The sequence below is a fragment of the Dermacentor andersoni genome, chromosome 2 (assembly GCF_023375885.2).
Source record: "Dermacentor andersoni chromosome 2, qqDerAnde1_hic_scaffold, whole genome shotgun sequence".
Taxonomy (NCBI): domain Eukaryota; kingdom Metazoa; phylum Arthropoda; class Arachnida; order Ixodida; family Ixodidae; genus Dermacentor; species Dermacentor andersoni.
Genome location: NC_092815.1, coordinates 181,506,109 through 181,518,309, shown reverse-complemented (window position 1 = coordinate 181,518,309; position 12,201 = coordinate 181,506,109). Strand labels below are relative to the sequence as shown.

At 46.1% G+C, this 12,201-nt stretch overlaps 1 pseudogene; it reads right to left on the bottom strand.

Annotated features, from left to right (window-relative positions):
• LOC126540361 (ionotropic receptor 25a-like) overlaps positions 1-12,201 on the bottom strand; it is a 65,000-nt pseudogene that overhangs the window by 39,384 nt on the left and 13,415 nt on the right.

The following is a 12,201-nucleotide window of genomic DNA, read 5'->3' as shown; positions in this document are numbered from 1 at the left end:
TCTCGTGTTCTTTATTTTTCTTATTCTTTATTTTTATTATTTTCACTTTTTTGCTTATTTTATTTATTTATTTATTTTACACAAGTACACCGACGTTTCGACACGTATCGTCATAGACTGGCGTGGAAGACGACGACGACGAACGCGCGAGCAGTGGCTCTGGCGCCTTTGCGCGGTTGCAGCCGAAACATTTTTAATATTCTTTTTTTTTTTAAAGTTCTACAAAGCATTGTTTTCAGGAACAACTGCTCTTACTCTTGTGCCTGGGACTTCCTTGGGTCCCGCGTGTGACAAGGGTAGTTCAAGGGCGCGTTACAGGTCCCCGAGCCCACAGGGGTATGTGCCATTGAGCTTGGACCCTTTCTGCACATCACCAGGATCGGCCCACATGATGATTTGTTTTTGTCAACATCCCGGACAAATATTTTTTCCGGATCCTAGCCATAGACAGCTTCGCTGTAAAACCAAAGTAGATGCATGAACACTTTCGAATGAGTCTGTTCTGAGCGCATTGAAAAGAGTAACCTAGCCCACGTGCGATCAGACAGCCATTGCTAAGTGATGACTTACAGTGGGACGCGTCACGTGTGGACAGCCTAGAAGGAAAACTGCGCGTCTATTTGTATGGTATGGGAAAACTTTATTCAGGCCCTTCGGAACGCGCGTGAGCACGTAACGGGCCGCTCCCACGTCGGTGCAGAAAGGCAGCCTCTCTGCTGCGTCGCGCGTCTATGACAACGAAATACACAGCATGCGCAGGCGAAAGCTTATGCTGCTCATCGTTTGGATGCCGCGATACGAAATGCCCGATTGCGAAGATGACGCCATGCGCTGCGAATATTGCTCGTGGGAGAGCGCACGAAGAGAAAGATGCTGATAAATCATGCAGCGCCATTCCTTCATCATCGATGTGGCTCCGCCGACGTGTGCCCGCCGTATCGCGGGACCACACGTCGGCAAAACAAAGCACGAAGGCTTCAGCCTGATAGAATGTTTTCTATATACTCCACGCAAGGGGAAGCGGATAACAAATTAGCAAGGATAGAGGTATATTGTGGTAGGGTGGCGAGTATTAGCACAGACACGTTACGTGATATCCTGCTTCGTTGTGCTCGACAGGCAATGTTACATGCTTATGGACAGTTGCCACAACGTTGATTGACGGCATTACTGGTATTTTTTTTTCGTTTTTTTGTTGCTAATGGTGTGTTTCAACCGTCAAGTAGTCGCTGCAAGACAGTAGCTTTACTCCAGCAGAGTCTTACTAAGGCTGGCAGTTCACGCGTGACCTCTCGTTGTGCTTTCTTGACTCCGACTGAACTTCGTAGCTATGGGTTGGTTGAAGAGGAGGGCATCTCTTTCCGTGAAGCGCGGAGCTACATGAGGGGGGCATCCGGAAGACGATTTTCAATATTGTTACCACCTCCCGCGAAATCAAGATTGTTAGAATCAGAGGCTGTATATTATTGCTCAATAAGGACGCAAGCGCTCTTATCGTGGCACAATGCTGCCTTTGTCTTGAGCGAGTTGTTATGTTCCTAGCCATTTTCCTCAACGTGGCGCGGGATTTATCGTACCCAACGTTTCGGAAGCAACTCGGCTTCTTCCTCACTCATAGCTACGTCTGATCTACCATCTTCTGTTCGCTTTCCCGTGCCTTTCTTTTTAAAGCTAGAACAATGATCAGGCTAACCTAATGAGCACTTCGTTCTCAAGCAGGGTATGAAAACGAGCAAATGGACTTGGGGACGAAGTTGGCAAACGTTCGTACCTGTACTGTTTGAACGTTGAAATCCTTGTCTTTCATGGCTTCTGCCAACAGCTCAGGGTTGGTCAGCTGCGGCGTGGCCGTGATGAACGTGACGTTGCTGCACACCGAACAATTTGGGGTGTAGTTCTCCTGCCGGAGAAGCAGAAGTGTCAACGTACACCAGAGAATGTTTTGTGTGGTGGCTAACTTGGTTTTATCAATGAAGCTGGCCTTTACTGGTGTGAAGCAGGTAGACTGAAGTCAAGAGGAAGAATAATAATTATAATAACAAGCACAAGAGCGTACGTGGGAACGCTAAACGGTTTTTCCATCTAGCGGTGACGACGACAGTTGTCAACTTACCATCGGATATAATGCTTTCCAAACTGTCCTGCAATTCTTTTTCTTCCCACCATGAGATGGTGTTATTTCTTTTTCTAAACGCATAAAACCTCCCTAATTTCCGTTCACAGATAATCTGGACTCTTCTTAAGTACCGTACTAGTTTCCGAAGATTTGATCTCCCGAGCTGCTTCTGAACTCAGTGTTTTCTACAAACGAAGTAGAGTTGCCACGTGAAGGCCGGAGCGATTAGTGCAAAAGGAGAAAGATAGCTATGGAGAGGAGGGGCGCATTGTGGCCACGGAACAAGCAAATTGACCCGCGCTGTTCTGGCAAATGGACAAGATACAGCAGTCCGTTTTTGGGAAAACTGGCTAAAAACTTCATCGAGAAGATGTACTTGCTTTTTTTTTTTCCTTTTGCTTTGTTAGCCGTTTTTGCTTTTCTCTGACTAGACTTAGGATGTCCTGTATAAGACAAAACGAAAGAAATGGATTACATTGTTCTGTGGCGGTCATGCATATCGTATACGAAAAGAAAAGAAGATTGCTTCTCCTCATTGACTGCGTAAAGAAGTGTATGTTTAAGCACCCGCGTGATTATTAACGAATCATTGAGTGAGGTCGTAACGTTACTTGTAAACTGTGCATAATGTACAAAGCACAGCGATTAAAAATGTTACCTGCAATTATATGTGACAGAACGGCTAGTGCACTATACAGTACTAGCTTCTCACATGCACACAGCTTTGCACATTTTCTTTTTTCACTGTTTGCATTACGAAACCAGGTATGACTTAGTGAAATTATGTAACGAAGAACAAGAAAGACGGTAGACTCTTACCCTTGAGATAAGGAACCATGCAAACTCCCAGTTGTCCCAATCGTTTCTGTGAGCCTGGTGCAAACCCACAAATCAAGAATAAGCTGAACGTAAAGCAAATCCTATGGCTTAAAAATTCTGCACAGCACATGCCCGTTGGAAAAAATACCACAAAAATATTTTCTAGCGTTTTTCGAAAGGGCATACGAAAAATATTTTGCCGTGGCGATAGAAATTTTTGTCGTAGTTTCAGAGGTAGCTGTGGTCACGACAGAAATTTGTGTCATTACAATAGAAATTTCTATAGCACTTTCTTTGACCCTTTCTTCATAACACGTTCGATTCTGTCGTGAAGAAGACGCCTTGTTACAACGCCGTTTCTGTCGTGACGACAGAAAGCATGTCGTCTTTTGGGACATTTCTGACCTTTAATTTGACTGAGCGGATTTGATCATATTGAGAACAACACGTTCGACCGTTATTTTATTATGAACGAAAGTTGCGCAGCTGTTATAAAATTTGTATTCGCGAAGTAACTATATACCATGCTGGATAAAATTACAAGCATCAATATTGTGCTTAAGGAGCAGGTTACCTCGTATGTTTTCTCATAGTTTTGGCTTGCCATTTTTGCTTCGGAGCTATAGTAATTCAAGCTTAAGAATAGCGCAATGCAAAAGATGGACTATGCACGGCGTTATTCTTTTCAGCTTGAATCATGAACCAACTAGCCCTGCAGCGCGTATTATAAGAAACAGTAAGGGTCTCGGGGAGGCACAAGATATGATAGACCTTTCTTTTAAATTGATATGAGTAGAAGCACTCGGTTAACAACAACAAAAAAAAACCGAGAACCTAAACTGAGATTATCGCTATAATTTACAGCATCCTGTAAGGAAATAATTTTCATTCAAAGTAGTGCGAAATGTAAGGAACAAGATTTATGTCCTCCTGAGCATTATATATGAGAGCTGCAACTAAGCTGAAGCTAATGACCTTCACCAAGGAAGTTCAGAGTGTTAAGCGAGTGATGCAAATCGGTTCGTGCATCCCACAAAACTGAGTCAACAAAGCGCAAAGCGCGCAGGTGGTGCATTGGCGCTTGCGTTCTTTGCGCACATTTGCAGGCCGTAGTGAAGGCTCTCACCAGCTCCAAGGCTTGGTTCAGCGTGTCACCCCGGCCAAGAATGAAGAAGTTCGAGACGTCCATGGAGTGAATGAGCTCCGCGTTTCTTTTGAAGTCATCCTCGGTGCCGTCGACCTCTCGCATGACATGCGGCGTCGGTATGTTCTCCAGCAGCCGCGCGTACTTATGGTCGATGACTGGAGTGGCAGAGTGATAGATGTTAATTGTGGACAGGTATAAAAGACTCGGTTCAGGGTGCAAGTTTTCCGCGCGCTGCCCTGCGCGACGAGGGACGAACAGGCAGGATGTAAGGCGTGTCTGGCGAAAAGGCAGACCTGAGCTGACCTGACCTGTATTCTAGCATAACGACTTTCTTTCAATTTTGCTCCGCTCTTATAGTTCGTACGTACTAGCCGTTGCTCTGAACATCATAGACCGGGCACTGCTACAACAAATGACGAAGAGGAAAAAAGCGATTCAATTTGGAATATGACTTGAATAGAACGTTTGTATACATTGTTTGGGTGATGTTAAAAAATAAAAGAGCGAGTCTACTGGCTCATTCAGCATCACACGCGGGAGCACCCATGATGGCAGCAATAGCTTACATTACGTTTATGTAAAAAACAAGAAAAAAAAACAAGCGGGAGCTACGGATCTGTACACGTTGGAGAAGCTGTACAACGCGTCGCAAAGGGCACCCTGCCAAGTCGCTGCGGGCTTCGACAACGTAACTGGACTGCACTGCGGTTGTACAGTTGATTTAACTATCGACTTCTGAAATTGCTCAAGCGCTTATTGGCACATAACAATCATTCGATGGCACATAAAAGAGTGTACTCGCACGTCTTTTCTAAGTAGCCTAAAGGTTGACAGTACGCAAGGATATGGGGCAGCTTTCAGTTTTGCAACTAAAAGGGCACAATCGTCATCCACCAAAGCATAACGAGCATGTACGCATTTCTTTTTGTAGCTTCGCGATACTATTAGGCGGATGACAATATTTCCCGTTGATGAATCTTTCTCCACCTCGCAAATTCTCACTGCACTAATTTTGCATAAATTTTCCACTGTCGATAATGTCATTATCGCCTAATAAAAAGAAGCGTTAATTCTGCGAGCGCACAATAGTGTTATTACAGTACGAAATCTGTCGACGCGAGCAGCTTCCACGGTAGAGTTTAGACAAGGTCAGCATGACTACGGTAGCTTAACCATACTATTCCAGCCTGTGGAACAGCGTTGGCGTCCAGATGACGAAAATAGCACGCATGTGGTACAACTTCAACCCTCATTATCAGGGCCGCGTCGCAACTCGTGGCACTAATAATACTGGAATATAGAAATTAATACCTGACCGTAGCCGTTTTTTCACCTACGGAGATGCGACGATCCCTGGCTTTGAATCTCATTTATACTCACTTTTTTGTTTCGACTAACTGCCAGTAATTGAGTCACTGACATGCAACGGTTTACCTGCGACTCTAAAGTTCACCTGTTCCCGCCGCATCCACGCAACCATTTATCAGCACCGCAGACTGCGCCTGACGGTAACGCGATGCCGCACAACTTGCCGACACGGAGCGTCAGGGCTAAGCCAGGCGAACGCTTCCACGGGCTTCTTTTGTAGACTTCTGTTACTTTGAAAGTGTCGCCTGGATGATACTTGACCATTTGCAAGGATCCGCACAGAGGCGGCACATGGCCACTTACTGACGCTACTGTCGTAGATGATGCCGGCTGCGGAGAGGTCCATCTTCTTACAGAGGTCGCGAATCACCTGCGTGTAGATTTCTCCCGGAGGCGTGACGTGGACCAAGAATTCGCGCTCGAGCGCTGTGAGCCTGTCCCAGCCGCTGAGCGGGTAGTCGTTGTGCGCGCCATACGTGAGGCTCAGCGTGGGCAGCCCCATGCGGCGAGCCGTGTCCCGTACCGCCGTCGACAGCTTGTCCATGGTGCTGCCCGGCGCGCGCACGGCGTCGATCAGCACGTGCGGTTTCGGATCGGCGAAGATGGCGCTGCACACTGCATCGCGGCATCCAGAGGGCAACCGTTCGTCGCTGCACCGCCAGCGTGGTACATCGTGGTCACCGTATGCAAGACTATCAAGTTTTGTGCAGAATGATGTCGGAGAGGTAGCCTCATGATAATCTATCTAGAACGAAACGAAGGATTGTGGTAAAAAATGGCGCTGCAACCAAGGATAAAGCTTTGTTTTGTTTGCGCAGTTCCTTTGTCCTTGGCTTTTGTGCGAGTGCATTTAGTTCGTTAAGGCATCCATTGCAGATGCCCAAATATTTTGTTTACAGCACTTGTCTTGATTATGTTAAGTAAAGATTGTTTACAGCTCTTGGAAGTAGTAGAAGCGTTACTGTCCGTATAGGCTGATAACTTTGTTTTGCCTTATCTTTCTTTTTCGTAGCTTTGCGAATGCCGAACCGCGCAAAGCTCGATCGTATTCAATGCGCGCTAGCACCTTATGATAGAGTATTGGAAAGGTTACGAAACTGACCAGCTTTCGATGCGTTGGGAGCGCAGTCATGGGAAGTTGCAGAAATAAGCATTCACTTTTCAATTTTAATGGTCAACCTCTTGAACCTGCATTTCAGTTTGAGTGTTATCTTCAAGCAAGCGTGACGAGTTGCCTTGAAACTAGCAAAAAACACAAGATCAAAGGCTGAGCGTGCATTTCATGGTTATGCGTATTCAAGAACTTTTCTTCCTAAGCAGCCGTCGGCATATGCATGGGAACTGGGAAGGTTTGTCACTACTTTATGCCAGTGCTCTACCACCGGCGTCAACTGAGAAAAGCGAATATTGTTAATAAATGCAGTGGAAAAAATAATCGTTTTTTTTTACCGCAGCGCGTTACTAGGGGCGGCGGCCACCAATAAATGCTTGATGTTAACTAATTAACTAACTAAAGTTTGTTAACTAACTTCCCAATAATTATTTTAGGGTGCTTGTATTAAGTCGAGAATTGAAATCGGTCAGCGCTCGGCATATGCACTAAGGAGGAGTCTTATGACTAGCAACGGCTTAGAGATATTTGTCCTTAAACTCCCTTACAAATTGTGTGATGGTGTTCCATTTATTTTTTGTCGCGTTTCTCGAGGGACAAAGATAAGGGGAACCGAGGGGCTCGGTTTTTCGTTAGTTACAACCACATCAAGGCAACAGGCAACGAAGCCACAGAAATAGTAAGAGAAATCAACTCTGCTGTTGTTTAACTGGAATATAGAAATCACAGGGCAAAATGAAATGAAAGCAGACGTAAAATCAACTTTCTACAGGTCGAAACGTGCGGTTGAAAGGATGTTCCACATACGCTGCCGTGGCCGATAGTGGTGCTGGCTAACACTTCCACGGATACAATGCACTCAAATGCGCAAACACACGAGTATTCAAGGAGGTGAGCGGGAAAACAGCCGCCGTCGTAACTCCATGGATACGTACGCGTAATGCGTAAGGTGTGGGTTCGGCTGCCACTAGCGAAAATTTGTTTTTTCCTCCACTTTCATTTACCTTTGCGCCACGATTTCTACATTTCAAATAAAAACAAGTAATTGGCGCTGTTTTTTTTTGGCTTAATTGCATGTTGTCTTCCTGTGTAATCGGTCGAAGGAAGAGTTTTGGGGAAAATACTGACTTGAACGCCAATGCATTTTTTTCCCGAGTTTAGCGAGAGCTATCTCGAAAGTGGTACTAGCCTCGGTGTTCCTATTAAGTGTGCATGTCTTGAGTTTGACCGCCTTTGATTCCGCAAGAGCAGCATATGTCCCAATAATAATTAATGAAAAATGCACTCGGCAAACTTCTTCTAAATATATATTTAATCAATTATTATCACATGGTTAATTAAGTCGTTGTCCGCTAGTAATACGTTGCAGCAGAAAATACACTATTGTGTAAATTTCACTTTTTCTAAAATTTTCTTCGCTTATCCTATTTGGAGGAAATCGAAGAGTGTTGAACTGCTATTTATGGGCAGTAGGTGGCCAATTATTGATGTAGTAGCCACAGCATTCTCATTAGTTCGAGTTAGGTTAATCATGTGTTATACCCATCCTCTGAAACGTTCAAATAGAAATTCTAATGGAAAAATCCCAACAAGGTTACTACTTCACGACTGTAGTCGTACTTTATTTGTAATCGTAAATTCCCCTACCTCCCCCCTGTAAATTGTTATTCGTGAACGTAAGAATAGAGGCAACGCAGATACGGGGGCTTACACGAGGAGGGGCGCCTTAGCAGCTAACTTGTAGTAATGTTCCGCGTACGATTTCTCCTGGGTTTTAGTATCATTGTGTTTTCGTTGTGTGCGCTATGCTTAGGCCTATAATATGTGCGGCGTGATGCGCTGTACCGATAGCCAGAAAGGTAGAGAAAAGGGCACTTACCGTCGGCGATGTTGACGTTTTCCGGGTCTAGTTCAACAAGAGAGTAGGTCAGGGGCACACTGGTGGTCATCCTGAGCGTCTTGGTGATCGTGAGCTTCGCCACGTCGTTGCCTTTCTCCACCGCAACGACTGCAAGCGAGGCAGAAAAAGCTTCGCTATGAAAGTATAGCTGTGTTTTCTTCTGCATCTTCTGCCTACAGAACTTTGCTTTAATGTAAGCCCCACAGATAACTACATGTATACCCTACATTTCCTCCATTTCTTCCGCCACGCACCCGCACACTCAAAGTCAGTGTTTCTACCTGTGGCGTTTTACATGCTGCTCAGTAGCATTGCCGCGTCTGAAGGCGTGTCAAGGCAAATTTTTCAGGTCATCGTTCGTATTCGTTTGATGCTCTGTTTGTAGATTTCCAAAGGCATGCGCAGCATATTGCGCCTTTGCCTGATTAAGTCGCTTTCATGCGCCTTAGCTGGAGTGGACTGACGCAGCCTTGGTACATGTGGAGAGGCCTAGAGCGCTGAGGAGAAAAGTAGGATGGAGGTGCAGCAATAGTCAGACGCTAGCTACAAGCATGTCGTGTCCAAGGTACTTTCCTTTTTAGTGCTCTTCCTTCTGAGCGAAATAACGAAGAAAAAAAAAAAGAGAGAGAGAGAGAGAGAGAGAGAAAAGGAAAGCAGGGATGTTAACTAGTCAAGAGTCCGGTTGGCTACCCTGCGCTGGGGGAAGAGAGTAGGGGAATAGAAACACCCACGCCTACAGAGTCAAAGGCACTCGCACAAGCCAGACGTTCTCAGAAAGCACAGAAATGCCTTTAGTGCCTTCTGAGCCGATGATCGGTGGGTACGGTGTTCTAATATTGTCTGTTTACTCAGCAGACGATCGTCTAGTTTCCTGAATGCCTTGACATAGATTGTGTTTGTGCTTCAAACTGAGGACAGTGACAGAATAGATGGTCAATACTCTTCTCGCAGCCGCAGACATCACATGCAGGACTGTCCGCCATCCCAATGTGTGCTGGGTAAACTTTCGTGAAGGCAACTCCCCACCACGACCGACACAGAAGAGACGCTTCGCGTCGGTGCAGTCCGGCCATAGGTATGAGTTACAGCTAAGGGTTGAGTCTGTGCAGTCTGGTGCACCTTGTATGGGTGGTGTTCAACTCAGCTAACGAGAGTGTGCGTGCTAGAACCCAAAACTGTCCCGCAGCGCCGATCCTTGAGAGAGGAATGGAGACGCAGCGGTTTTCTTTTTTTGACGTCCGAGCTGCCTTATCTGCGTTATCATTTCCTATGATATCACAATGGCCTGGTATCCACTGATAAGTGATATCGCGGCCTTTTTCTCTCAAGTGATGGATGGGCTCCATGATTTGGCATGTCAGTTGATCGTGAGAAAAAGAAATGACTGTAGACATTATCAGGCCGGCCTTGAATCGCAGAAGACTGCCCATTTTTCAGGACTCTTTGTATTGAGCACACATCAAGCGCATCGCGGAGAGCCGCGAGCTCTGAAGCTGTAGGCGTAGTGATATGGGAAGTCAAACAGTTGGGTTAGTAAAGGGAAAATCAGACATCCACCAGTTCGCAGCAATTGCTGCAAAGGAAACCCATACGGGTTTCCGCAGAACTGTCGAGTTTTCGCAGAACTATTAGGTCAAACTCTTGCTTTTGCTTCGTGTTGTCGACATATTGGACTTCATCCTGCCATCTGCTAGCCGCCTCGTTAGCTCAGATGGTAGAGCGGCTGCCCCGGAAAGGTGGTGGTCTCGGGTTCGAGTCCCGGACCACGAACAATTTTTCTTCAACTGTGAGGCTTTTCTTTCGTGAAACCCGTATGGTTTTTTTTGTAGCAATTGCTGAGAACGGGCGGATGTCTGATTTTCCCTTTATTAATTACTTCTCTCCACCTTGCGGGTTTCCGCAGAAGTATTACGTCAAACAGTTGGGCTATTCTCCCTAGTGGGATAACTACAGTGCCACCGGAACTGGTTGATGTAGTTGAGCCATCAGTATAGACGTGTATGCAGACGCTGTATTTCTCGTACAAGAGGAGCAAAGTAAATTGCTTGAGTGCAAATGACGGCAAGTCCGACTTTTTCTGAAGTGCTGGGATTGTGAGGTTTACTTGGGTGCAGCTCACACACGATGGAGAAATGGAAAATCTTACAGCAGCTGCGTATCCTGAAGGTACGTGCACGAAGACAGTTGTACTGAATGTCTTGTCGGGTCTTTCTACAGGGATACGTGCGAGGGGGTGGGTGGGGGTCCTGGCGAAGTGGCTTATGTGCACACCATTGTTTCAATGGTAATGTGCGCTCTGATAGTGTAATTATGAGCGATTGCAATAACTTCTGCCGTTGACGCACTCCGTAGTAGACCAAGTCATATCCTGAGGGCTTAGGCAATACCGGTAGGCTATTCCGCAGGAATCCAATAAAGAGGACGCTGCAAAGTTGCAGCACAGATGGTGTTGACACTCCCCAGGTCTTTCGTGCTAGGAACCTAAACATATGGCAAATTCCCGTCAGTAGTTCCTTCACATAATTCACATGAGGGGTCTAGGAGAGATTTCTGTCAATAACAACCCCCAAAAATCTGTGACTTGTGCTGTACGAGATCAGCTGTTCGTCGGCGGATATCACTTATGGAGACATTGGTTTCCTGGTAAGTGCCACCATTGCACACTTTTCTCATGATATTTGAAGACCTGGTTCCAGAAGGTACGATGATGTTAAACGCCTGCCTTCTGAAGATGCGCGCGAAGCTGAAGTCGTGTCACACCCGACGTCCAAACAAAAATGTCGTCGGCACAGATAGAGAGCCGCACGGTGCATGGAAGGATGTCAGCGAGTCCAATGGGTGTTAAATTAAAGAGCGTTGAGCTCAGTACTCCACCCTTAGTGACCCCATGGTTACTGTAGTGCTGGGAGGTTGCGCCATCCTTGGTAAGTATGAAAAATGATCTTCTATGTAGGTAGCTACTAATCCAGAAATAGGTCTTGCCGACAAGTGCTACTGCCTCTAAGGTGCTGAAGATCGCTTCGTGCGTTACGTTATCATATACTCCCTTAACATCCAGAAATAGGGCAGCAGATAGCAGCAATCTTTAGCAGAATTTCTGGTGCTCGACGTATGTCACCAAGTCGATAACGTTGTCATGGAAGAATGGCCATGCCTGAAACCTTCCATTGTGTCTGAGTATACCTCGTAATGTTCGAGGTACCATTCTCATCGTGCGAGAACCATTCTCTTCATTAGTTTTCCGAGGCAGATGGCTAGCGCAGTAGGTCGGTACAATGCAATATCTACAGGTGACTTGCCAGGCTTGAGCAGTGGAATTAGGTGACTGGTCTTCCATGTCTGTGGAACCGTGTCGGTCTGCCAGGAGATGTTGAACAAGTTAAGAAGCGCTTTCCGAGCCTGTTCGCCAAGATTACATAGGGCACGATAGGTTATACCGTCCGGTCCCACTGGTGATGAACGCTTGCACAAGGCAAGTGCAGCTTCAAGTTCGTCCATAGTGAAAGGACTGTGCATGCGGGGGTCGCGTGAAATCGGTGAGTGATCGAGCGTCGATGTTCCAGCGATACTAATTTCGCCAGCAATCCTCCTGCAGAAATCGTCAGTGATGTTAATCTCTCTGCCTTGTTGGTGAAGGATCAAAAACTTGAAAGGGTGGCGTTGGTGAGGGGTTCCACGGAGACCACGAACAGTTCCCCATATGTGAGACAAAGGTTTTCTTGGATGCAAAGACTCGCAGA